Raw genomic sequence first — 9,369 nt, 5'->3', positions numbered from 1 at the left:
AAAAGGCATAGGGTTCATGGTCGTCCAGGTATAAATGTCTTGAAGTGTGTGATAGCGTGCATGTGTACATGTGTAAGAGAGAGAGATAGGGGGGAGGGGGGGCGGGAGGGGGGGGGGGGGGGGGGGGGGTGACGGAAAGATGATCAGCGTGTTTTTCAACAAAGTGGCTTTGTACGTGCTTAGGTATCACACGGATACTAAAGACCCTCCCAGCCCTCAGTTACCACGGGGACAGAGAAGGCTTTACTGTGTGGTTGAGTCAGGGTGGGAGTGAGTCAGGACCGAATGTTTCTTGTTGTGTCTTGTGTGTGTGTGTGTGTGTGTGTGTGTGTGTGTGTGTGTGTGTGTGTGTGTGTGTGTGTGTATGCACACGTGTGTGTGTGTGTGTGTGTGTGTGTCTTATGTGCATACATGCTCAGAGGGCTTTGCCTCAAGTGACGGGTAAGGGGGTTGAATGGATGAGTGTGTGTGTGTGTGTGTGTGTGTGTGTGTGTGTGTGTGTGTGTGTGTGTGTGTGTCGGGCATTCTCTCCAGGGTAGAGGTCTATCATTACTGTGTATTCATTTATAAGACAGATTCAGTCCTGAGGCAGACTGCTGCTAAATAGCCCACACCTGGCCAGCAGGATGTGCTCCACACACTCACCTCTCATTCAAGGGCTCCATTTCAAATGTTGCCCCTGTTCAGTTGAGTCTGTATTGGAAGGGACCTGCACCTATTTGTAATGACTATATTCAGCACTACTTCTAAATAAATACCTGTTGAAGGCTGAAGAGAGGAGCACAGGATGTGTGTTAGTGTCATCCTGAAGACTCATTGTGTCACGGCTGTTTCCTAAATTATCTCTTTCTAAAGGACGACCATCTGGCTGTGTTGTATAACGTTGAGGGGGAGTTTGGGGGCACAACCTGGGTACAGTGCCCCCCCCCCCCCCCCCACCCCCTCACCGCTCCCCCCTCCACCTCCCCCCTCAGCTCCTGGGAGTTTGAAGGGATTGTGTAAGATACCATTCTCACGTGGTCTTGAGCTCTAGAGGTATGCCCTCCATTCACTACCATCTGAGTTCCTGTATGTAGTCTATTGTCTGTTGGAGGTGATTACTTACTCTGGGCTAAATTCTTCCATTTTAAATTGAAATATAATAATGCATAATCATTGTTATTACCATGATCATCATCATCATTATTATTGATACTATTATTATTTATATCATAATATATGCTATATATATTTTGTGTTGCTCTCACACAATTGCTTGAATTCAGGGCCTTATCATATTTTGCCATAAAGGACTCAGTAACCCACTTATGCAGCTGGATTTTCACTGTTAACTCAAGCGGAAGATTTAAATGGCATCAGTCTTGTTATTAAAGCAAAGCAAAACATCAGACAAATGGGGAGGGGCAGTGAGTGCATTGGTGATGTGCCTGTGTGTGTGTGTGTGTGTGTGTGTGTGTGTGTGTGTGTGTGTGTGTGTGTGTGTGTGTGTGTGTGTGTGTGTGTGTGTGTGTGTGTGTGTGTGTGTGATTGTACGCGTGCGTGCGTGCGTGCGTGCGTGCGTGCGTGCGTGCGTGCGTGCGTGCGCACGTCCATGCGTGCGCACGTCCATGCGTGTGTAAGTGCGTGCGCGCATCCGTGTGTGACATACTGTGTGTGTGTGTATGTGTAATGGGAGGGTTGGGGGGTAGAGGGTGATGTCCCCTGCCTGGATGTGTGTGGCAGCTGCAGATTTCAGCCTCAGTCTCTACTGGGGGCCATTCTGTCGTCTGAAAGAGTGATGGATTTAAACAGAAGTATGGTGATGAGAGAGAGAAAGATGTTATGCATGGAATGACTCAACATTCCAAATACAGTGTGATACAAAAAGATTCACTTCTGGGGTCAAGATGTTGCACTGTGTCCTAAAATAAGTGTCACACTATGAGAGTAGCTGAATCGCTTTTTGGGATGCTGCGCTTGTGAACGTAACGCACTCACCAAAGCGTGCAACGATTGCACAAGGGCCTGCGGGGTGAAAGACAGAATCTTGATGGGGTTTGGAGAAAACAGACCAGACCACCCCCCACCCCCCCCCCACATCACTCCACACGCCCTCTATCTGTTACACAAAAGAATGCCACAGATACTGAAATTACGCCCCATGCACACGTGCATTAACAAACAAAACCCTGCAAGCAGAGCAATTGATTCTCACACATGGGGACACTACACACACACACACACACACACGCGCACACACACATACACACACACACACACACACACACACACACACACACACACACACACACACACACACACACACACATTGACACACACTCACACTCACAAAGACAGCCCAGCACGCATTGCGCCCACAGACTAACTGCAGAGAGCATGTATGAATGGGGTGCCCTGTTTAAGCCTATGGCGACATTGGCCTCAGCCAACACAATGCCCTCACCATCTCATTCACAGCCGGGCATTAAGAGGGCACAAAATGGAGCTCAGTGAACTCTGAGACCAGCTGAGAGGGGGAATCAGCTCTCTAGCATCCCTGTTTCCCATCCCCCAACTCTCCGAGCCCTGGATACCCACCCCCACAATCCCCCACACCCTTCATCTAGCTTCCACTAACCATCCTCCCACTCCCATCCCCCTCACCCAAACTCCCTCATCATCCACCAAGGACCCTGAGGACGCTGACTCCTTGGTTCAGATGAAATACAGTGCAGCAGTATGAGTGTGTGTGTGTGTGTGTGTGTGTGTGTGTGTGTGTGTGTGTGTGTGTGTGTGTGTGTGTGTCTGTGTGTCTGTGTGTCTGTGTGTCTGTGTGTGTGTGTGTGTGTGTGTGTGTGTGTGTGTGTGTGTGTGTGTGTGTGTGTGTGTGTGTGACCAACACATACACAGTAAATCATTAGAGCTGAATCCTAAGTTGGGGTTTCATGTATTTTTAAGGCAGACACACCTCTGATGTGAGATGTGCTGCTAACAAGCTGCAGAAGGAAGACCCCTAAGGAGGAGAAAAAGAGAATCTCAAGATTCTCGCTAGGGTCGATCACACACACACACACACACACACACACACACACACACACACACACACACACACACACACACACACATACATGCATGCATGCACACAGGCACACACCTACACTGTGAGTTGATTCACGTATTGATGAGATTGATTTCCACTGCTCAGTAGTCAGTGGTATAAAAGAGGAGCTGATTAAAGTGATTTATGACTTGACCAAAAAAACAATAGTGGTCAGAGTAAACCAAGATAAACCTGAGAGAGAAGTAGTTTCGAATGGAGGGAGGACGGAAGTGGGTCAATATAGAGATACAGAGAGAAAGAGAGAGAGAGAGAGAGAGAGAGAGAGAGAGAGAGAGAGAGAGAAAGAGGCCATAAGAGCATTACTGTACTGTATGTGAATAGCATTTTAGGCATTCTGATGCCTAGTTCCATGACATTGTGTTAGCGCGTCGCCTGAGGCCAAAACAGACCTGAGACCTGCCAAATGTATTCACCCCCTGTGGCTTTATCACAGGGCTGAGAGCTCCCAACTGACCTGAAATCTGCCAATATTCCCCATGCCTGCTCTAGATACCAGATGAGGGCAGGCCAGGCTGCTTTAGGCTGCTTGATGCCCTTTCAAATTATTATAGCCTTGATTCAATAACGAATGGCCCAATGAGAAATTAATCATAAAAAATATGTGTGGGGGTCTGATTGAGGACATCGTTATGGCACAATGTAAAATCGCTAATGAGTGACTGATTAGAATCAGAAATTAGTCAAATATCACCACAAGGACTTTCTTACTGTCTTAGCACCATCTAACAGTAGTGAACTTATTATTACTTTCTCCATGGCGTGAAATTGGCAGTTAAGTCATTGTCACGAGTCATGGATATCTAATTTAATTTGGGGTGTTATTGAGTCAATCCTTTCAGAAACACGCACGAGTTACCTCAAAAATTAATTACCATTGTTAATGAATCGATGCATTCCCTCAGGCGGTGTCAGAACAGACAATCTTACCGAAGGATGAGTTTACTTGAAGGTCCAGATTCTGTTTTTTGGTTGCCATTGGCGGAGCCAAAAAAATATGCTGCCAGCAGGGGAGCACATAGAGGCCAAACGCCACTGCCAGCTACAGTTGAATTTGTGTATTCCAGATAAGTAGAGACATTCTTGCCTTCACAGTGACTGAACGCTGAGTAGATGGTTTTTGGCTGGAGTCGGTTGGGGGAGGGGAGGGGGCAAAGCTGTTGTTGCACATTAACACACACAACGCTCACGCTGCCGTGTACATGTGTGCGAGCTCAAAAACACACACATGCACACACACACACACACACACACACACACACACACACACACACAATCACAGTGCACTCACACACACACAATCACAGTGCACTCACACATATACACACACACACACACACACACACACACACACACATACACACATACACACATACACACAATCACAGTGTGCGCACGCATAAACACACACACACACACACACACACACACACACACACAATCACAGTACTCAGGGTCCACACACACACAATCACAGTACTCAGGGTCCACAGCAGACACATTGTCACTGCCCCGCTGCGGACCACACACACACATACACACACATAGATGCACAGAGAGGACAGCATAGGGCTCTAGTGGGGGAGGGCCAAGGAGATAAACCTGTGTGAGACTGAATACTGAACTGACCCTCACATTTCCCTCTTCGTCCTTGTCCTCATCCTCCCTCCCCCTCTACATTTACATTTACATTGATGGCAACAAATGAACTCTACCAGCAACAGTTGAATTTCAATCATTAGCTGACTTGATTTGTGTTACATTAATCACTTTTCTTTTATCTATAGCTCTGCTTAATCTACTAAATCTAAAATTAAAAACCTCTAAAACCCATATTTTCAGGGAGTGTTTTCCTTCTTTCCAGCGAATTTCATCTGTAAGGTCTTGGTGTTTTAAGAGGGCACTCTCCCTGAAGGCTGTATAAATAAATCCAGGAGCCATCAGTCCCTGTCTGGCCATGACTGGGCCACTGGCGCTGGGACAAGGATCTCCCTGCCCATTATGCTGTTACACCCTGGTGCTAGTCCTTCACATAGGGGGTCATTTCTCACCCAGCATTACTACGTGGCCGCACCTTGGGCAGTATCACATCAACGTAATGACCCGCTAAGCAGTTTGATTAGCACCCCAATCTCAAGTTGGCCAAGGTTTTCCAAACAACATTAGTATGAGACATTGAGTAGACCTGCACTTTATACTATTGAGTTTAATATCAGACATAAAATGCTTCCCTGTTTCAACAAAGAGCGAAGGGTGAGGGACAACCATGTCATTGATGATGACAGAGAGCAGATGAGGAGCGTTAGGTAGGGGATGAGAGGGGCGGGCAGAAAGATGGTGAAAGGAAAAGAGTGTCCCCAAGATCTTTTTCTTTGTTTGTTTTTGTAGGCCTGCTGACAGCAAGATTTAATTGAAACAAATTGAAGCCAAATTCAGCAGATGGAGGGTATTCAAGTATGTAGTGCAGTGCAATCAAATTACTCACCACAAAAGACTGCACAGGGAGGAGGGAGGAGAGAGGAAGAAGGGAGTAGGACAAGTTGGAGGGGGAGAGGGGGGAGTAGAGCCACTGTGAAGCCATGCGATTCAATTGACAACTTCAGATCTTGTCAGACACCTGAAACATGAAGCTGTTTAGATATTCCCCTGAGAAGAGTGAATCCAAAAACACATTTTTCTAAGCTCAGAAGGAGAATATGCCCAAACGTTGGACTTCCAATGTTGCTCTAAAAGCTATGAGACCACTAATACATGAGACCACTTCACAGCAGGTATCAAATGTGGACCCTGGCCTAACTACCAAGCCTATGGCTGCTCCACATCAATGACCACACAGTGTGATGCTTATACTTGCCAAGAGACAGATAAACTAAAGCGTTCTCATTTGTTCTTTGACCATGTAGGGCTTCTCTCAGAGCTTTCCTCAATCGGGCATTGTCGTGTTTCTTTCATTGCAGACAAATATTTGAAGGATACGAGTGTTTACTTCAATAGTGATAACACTGAGACGTGAAGGTATTTGGGATGGGATACAGTCTATCATTCCTAAAGGATTGGATAGGAACAAAGCAATATGGCAATACTTGCAGATCGACAACATTAGCTACGTGGTAGGGATTAGGACTCATTTCAAATTGTGTTGGCACTGCCAACTTGCCAGGGTTTATTGACAGACTATCAGTGGCCCCCGCACGCACAAACACACACGCACGCAGGCACACAGGCACACAAGCAGGCACGCACACGCACACGGAGGCATGCACACGCACATGCACGCACGCACGCACGCACGCACGCACGCACGCCCGCACACACACACACACACACACACACACACACACACACACACACACACACACACACACACAGCATCTAGACCAGTGTATCAGACAGGTGTGCTGACCTAAGGGATAGGAATATCTGTCTGTCTGTCAGATGAAGGGGTAACTTGGATGTAGAAGAGGGGGGCAGACTGCTCCGGGAATCCTATAGTATGCCAAGCTGACAGGAGCGTTGATGAGAGCCAGACATAATAGCACAACACCAGCAAAGGACCCCTGTCTTCCCGCTTGCCCCAAACATACTTAATCATTATCATTCCCAGAAATAACATATTACTCATCACCCTTTGTCTTTGTGTATAGGCTCTGAGTTAAGGCTTGTTTACATGATAGGCTCCTTGCCTCCCTCTTCTGCGAATCCATGCCGTTACCATGCAGACTAAACCATACAGGAGGCCTACGACAAAACCAAAACAACAAAACCTTTCACCAGGGCTATTTAAAGGCAGGCCTTGAGTCCTGCTGTAAAGTCCTTTTTTTGTTATAAAGTCTCAAAGTGTTAGCCTCCAAGGCTCTCGTCCACGCAAAGGTAGCACGCTAACATGCTAGCATCTGCGCAACGCTTTGGGCTTTTTTCCTCTCCATCACACAATGGTGGGCAAGCGCTGAAATAATCCTGTGGCCTTGTGGCCATGGAGACCACTCATGGATGAATGTTACTTTCTTTAAACACGAGTCTGGGAAAAGAAACAGTGAGGAGAGGGAAGGACAGGACCATCCTGAGAGACAGAGTGATGACGAGTGATGATGTAAGAAGGTGCTATGGAAACGAAGAGTGCACTGCCAATTGCAGTAGTTGTATTTTTTTTAGTTTTACTGCCCAAAAGTTTAATTTTGTCATCAGGCCTCTGTGGCTGCTGGCAGGCTGGCTGGGAGTGTGTTTATGTCGTGTGATGGAAAGTGATCTGGACTAATAACATTACATTACTAAACATGTGTATGTGAATGACAAACAGAACAATAAGACGATATTAAGAGAATATTTGCCCTTTTTTTTCTAAACTGAAACCTAAGAAGACCCTCTCTCCTTCTCCATGCCTCACTCTCCCCTCCTCTCTCCTTCTCCATGCCTCACTCTCCCCTCCTCTCTCCTTCTCCATGCCTCACTCTCCCCTCCTCTCTCCTTCTCCAGCCTCACTCCCCCCTCCTCTCTCCTTCTCCAGCCTCACTCTCCCCTCCTCTCTCCTTCTCCAGCCTCACTCTCCCCTCCTCTCTCCTTCTCCATGCCTCACTCCCCCCTCCTCTCTCCTTCTCCATGCCTCACTCTCCTCTCCTCTCTCCTTCTCCATGCCTCACTCTCCCCTCCTCTCTCCTTCTCCATGCCTCACTCCCCCCTCCTCTCTCCTTCTCCATGCCTCACTCCCCCCTCCTCTCTCCTTCTCCATGCCTCACTCTCCCCTCCTCTCTCCTTCTCCTGCCTCACTCTCCCCTCCTCTCCCAGGATCAGGGAATTAGCTGCAATCAGAGACCTTTAGAGGAGCCAAGCACTTGGCTGTGACTTCACTAGAGCTGGAGGAGGGGAGGGACTCATGCATTAGTGTGACTAAATCCCAAAAGTTGAGCGAGAGGACAGTGCAGAAAAATGAAATCGAGTCATTTCCAACAGACCAGACCACAGGGAATTTGCGTAAACTTAATTTAACGGAAAATTACTATTGTTTTACATAGTTTTTTTTCAGTTTTCCAAAATGCCAGTGAAATGCCACTGAAAGTACAGTGATAAGCCTTTATTTAAAACGTTCCCATTAGATTAACGGCTTAAAATGAAGACTACCCAGGCTTAGACAGCATAACGGCATAATCAACTTGGTATCAGGTGAGCTCATAAATATATTCATAAGCAGTTCCTATTTCAGGAAGTAGAGCTACAGATGACACATACAGATGGGACGTGTCTGTGAACAATTTGCAATATCAACTGAGAAACCCCCACTGATTTACAAAATTGGTTCAAACATTTCAGCACATTACTACAATGTACCTGTATACACAAAATCCAATAGCAGGTGCACCACAAACACTGTGGGTAATTGCTTGTTCAAACATTGAACTCATCATCATCATCATCATCATCACCGAAACACTCTATCTGGATCAGGTAAGAGATATCCATCATCCACCTGTTTGTCTATCCTGTCTTTACGGATTGGAGTTGACAGCAAACGTGACCAAATGGAGTCGAATATCTGAAAGAACCTTTGCACATGCAGTATGGGCTATAAATAACACTATGCCAGCTTGTCTCTCTCTGGCATACAGTATGGTTCTGTGCAGCCCCTTAAAGATGCTCAATTGACCGGAACGATTCTCTGGGGCATCGTACAGTTGCCAGACCCCTGGTTTCAGACTACTACTCACACTGTACATGTTGTGTTGCCAGTTTCTATCCATTCACTTTAAAAACAGCATGACAGAGTTGCCACATTTTCCGTAATTCAAGAATGTAAGTAAACTGTAAAAGAGTCTTCCCGTTACCAAAAGGAGCATACAAAATGTAAACATGGCCTTGCCTGTTACTTTGTGGACATAGCAGATAGTGGTGTTTTGGACATACGGGCAGTAGTAGTTAGCCCTTCTAAAAAACACATCCAGAAGCTTAATGTGAAATAACATCATTACCCTTCTTGTCATTATTCTCAGGACATTTTCCTGGGTTAATTTGCATTGAAGTATGAACGAGTTTGATCTAGTACTGGCCCTAGTGTCAGGGGTCATGACCTCATTGAGAGGTCAAGCAACAGTGATTTGATACTGATCTTGTACTGGAGTTGCTGACACAGCACTGATCACAGTAGCAGGGGTGGAGTGATTTATGTACATTCGGATTCTGTTTGTGAATGATTCTGTTTAACAATGACTGGGTCACAAATATAATATACTATTAACATCCAATCATCTCTCTCTCTCTCCTCCCTTCCTTCCGGCTCTGTT

This window comes from Argentina silus (assembly GCF_951799395.1).
Source record: "Argentina silus genome assembly, chromosome: 9".
Classification (NCBI taxonomy): domain Eukaryota; kingdom Metazoa; phylum Chordata; class Actinopteri; order Argentiniformes; family Argentinidae; genus Argentina; species Argentina silus.
Note: the sequence above shows the minus strand (reverse complement) of the source record.